The sequence below is a fragment of the Apaloderma vittatum genome, unplaced genomic scaffold (assembly GCF_000703405.1).
Source record: "Apaloderma vittatum isolate BGI_N311 unplaced genomic scaffold, ASM70340v1 scaffold14529, whole genome shotgun sequence".
Lineage (NCBI taxonomy): Eukaryota > Metazoa > Chordata > Aves > Trogoniformes > Trogonidae > Apaloderma > Apaloderma vittatum.
Genome location: NW_009735905.1, coordinates 28,967 through 32,594, shown reverse-complemented (window position 1 = coordinate 32,594; position 3,628 = coordinate 28,967).

The window sequence follows — 3,628 nt, the reverse complement described above, 5'->3', positions numbered from 1 at the left end:
CTGCAGCAAAGTCATGGTTCTGGGAATTTTGGAGGGGGACGGCGGCTGGGGACGAAGGTCTGTGACAAGCAGAAGGAAAGACCAAAGCGTTTCCTCCGCACCACGAGGGTGCCAGGCCCACGTATATCCATACGTGCCCCTGGGCATTTCCCAGCTGCCTTTTGGAGGATGCTGGGCAGGAAATTGATGCCACGGGGCACATACTTGTTCTTCCCGACTTCCCTTCCGAAGCCGGTGCAGATTTGCACTGGCTGGACTCGCTTCCTGCAGAGCGCCGCGGCTTCCCTCGGCGTCGTCCGCAGCAGCACGTTCGGAGCGCGGCAGAAATGACTCAAACGCGTGCAGAGCGTGGAAAAACAAGCAAACAAAAGCCTGCCAGATGGTCGCAACGCAAACGCAAGGAGCGCAGAGCTCACGGGAGAAGGCGATGCTCGCGTTGCACTTCCAAGCCAGAGCGGGGAAGCTGCCAAGCCCATCACTGGAGCGGGAGTTTGGCATTTTGATGCTGCATCCCTTAGAGTCAGGTAAAGGTAGGGCCGCATTTTCTGTATTTGCACCCCGGAGCTGCCCATTGCAGGGCAGGTTGGAGGTGATGAGGATCCCAGTCGTTAGAAGCGTCGCGGTGTCTCGCAGCCGTGCTTCTCAGCACCTCACCATGCTCCTCTCTCCCTGCCCCACAGCTGAGATGCCCGGAGCAAGCCCACACTGAGCTCCTCACTCCTGGCCCGTGGGTTTGACCGGCTCTGCAGGGATGCTCAGCTTTGCTGGCCCTTGCTTGTACCTCATTACCATTCTCCCCAGGGTTTGCATTCAGCAGCCGTCCAGCCCGCCTGAGCATCGCCCAGCTTATGCTCCGGACAGCAGGGAACCTTTCCTGCGGAGAGGAGTTAATGGGTAAGAACAGCCTATTGCAGCATCTGTACATTTAGTTGTGCTTACTTCAGCTGTTACCGCACTTCTGAAGTGTTGTCAGTGAAAAAAAATCACTTATTGAGAGCTCTTGAAGCTTTTGATACAGCCCCTCACAAGCAGCTCTCAGCAAAGCAAGCAGGCTGGAGGGGAGAGGTAAAGCCTGGCTGCCAAACGAGTGTGCATGCGTGAGAAGAGAGGGAAAGAAAAGGGAAAAAAAAGAGAAAGACAAACAGCCGTGTGCCACCCTGGGAAGAGCAAGCCAGCCTAATGGCAGCATTTCCTCACAGAACCTGAAAAATGAGGAGCGAGGCAAATCTGTGTCCGTACCGCAAGCGACCTGGCAAGAGCTCGGCGGGACGGCGGCAGAGCGGCGCGTTGAGCAACGGGCTGGCACACGAAGTGCAGGGCAGGCGCGAGGCAAGACCCTGCCTATCGGAAGGAACAATCTGAACGGCTCACACGCCGAGTTCTCGTGCTTGTAACGACCTCCGCGAGCAGAAACAGAGACATCTGGGGAGGGCAGATGAACTCTGCGTGCTGCCGAGCGAGCCTGCAGCGAGAGCCACGGCTCCTGGCTCTCACAGCCCCTCGCCGTCACCAGCAATTAAGTTTATTTGCATTCTGGCCCCAATGGTGAGGAGGCTCGGGGGCACGTTTCTGCTCGAGGCAGCTCCATGCAATGCAGGCACAAGCTGGGTATTAAAGCAGAATTAGCAGCAGGTCCGTAACAGCGCTGGGATTACAGCAAACCCTTGCCTGGATTCAGCCAGCATCGGTTTTAGTCGTCCTTCAGGACAGACTGTTAGCACCAGCGCAAGAAAAAGGTGTGAGTGCCTGTTCCTCACAACCAGGGGAGGCAAAGAGAAGGCCAGGAGCATTAAGGGACCTTTTTGGTGCTTCTGTTTTCAGCTTTTGCTAGTTCTTCATTCTCCGCTCGGCGTGAGCATCTGTCCAAACAGAAGCATTTCCCCGTGGCGGCTCCGGAGGTGCCCCAAAACAAGAGACACGTAACTCACGGGTGAGCCAAGTTTCACAACCCCTCCTCAGTCCCACAACAGCAGCCTCGTACAAACCCCTGCTCTGCTGAGCACGGGGAAGGGACGGGGCTGTGTCCCCCTGTGCTGGGCAGGAGATAACTGGGGAACAACTGGTTCCCAGTAGCACAGCCAGTCACCTGCCACTTACAAAAGAGCAACATCAACCTCCCATTGTCTTCGCCTGTCTTTTCCTTTCCATCAGCAACCTGAGGACCTGGCAGCGCTGCTAATTAACACCCGCCCCATGTGACACTCGGTGTCCCAGCACGTACCTCCACCACCCTCAAGAAATTTTATCAAGCCGCATAAATATTGCTCGGCAATGGAACGTGAAGTCTCTGATGCTTCTGAAGAACTCGAGCAGTGAATTAAATTTGTCATTTAACTGGTGTGTTGCTTGTAGTAATTCTGTGTATAATAATGGCCTCCAAAACATGGTTTAAATAATTAATAACTAACTAACTAGCTAAGGACTCCTATAAACACTTCTGTGGTTTTATGGAATGTTTCTAAAATCTGCTTCACGTACTTAATGCTCTGGAAAATGCGCAGGAATGAGAGAGAGGGAGAAAGCACCTGAAATGTCTCCGTCAGCAGGAGCCTTCTGACTTCAGCAGATCTCAGCTAGAGATTATCGGGACAAGGCGCGAGTTGGTGTGTCAGCCTCATCGTTAGATCCGGGTGAAAATTAAAACCATTTGGTCTGACTATGCAAATACCGAGTTCGTGGGAAGTAAACAGGAATTTGATCCCATGGTGGTATTTGCTGGAAAATTCCCTTACCCAGTCCTTCGTGCAACCTGGCATGACAGCCGTTCTGCAGGGATATTTTCAATAAAAACCTGTCCTGGTGGGCCACAGTATGAACTCCTGCATAAAACTTAGTTGTCTGGGGGTTTTCTGTAGGAGATCCTGGTTTATGCATCTGCACATGGTTTGCCTTGACGTGCAAAACCTCTAAGTCTCTTGTATTGAAATACCGTTGCATTGAAATAGGCTTCGCTTTTTCCTGCTTTGCCAGAGCGAGCACACAAGGCCTGTGAAGGTTTGCAGTGATTCAGGCTGATTTTACAGGTGACTTGAGCTTTCTGAAGTTATTTCTGGCAGGTGTGAACCCACCGGGCTCTCAGCAGAGGCAGGACACCAGATTACCTATTTTCTGGCATCAGACCGACACCGAGCAAGCCTGGTTAGGTACCACGAGCCCAAATACTCTCCCTCCGGGCTGCTCTCCTGGGAAAACACGGAGAAAACTGCAAAACTCTAGCTAACACTGGTAGGACAACAGCCATCTCTAACGAGGGACCATCCTCACATATTTGTCTTCCTGGTCTAAACCCTTGGGGTTGAATTCTTCGAAGTACGGAGCATCCCCAGCCCCAGGAGGGCAGGACAGGCCACTGACAATGACACTAGTTTAGAAATGGAGTTGGGTCTCTTGTACTGACCGAAAAAACCACATATATGATCATGTAAGAAGCTATTTGTGCTCTCTGGACTCCTGTTTTCCGTTTTCCTTACCAGATCTGCTGCACCTTGGACTCAGAAGGACGATCTTGGGATCGAGGACAGGAGAGCTAATGACAAAGACCTTTGCAGAGCCCGTCCTGGCTGCCCGGGACAGCCTGCGTCCTGCCCTGGGTGCTGAGCCCCCCCCACTCTGCCCGAAATTCATGTTT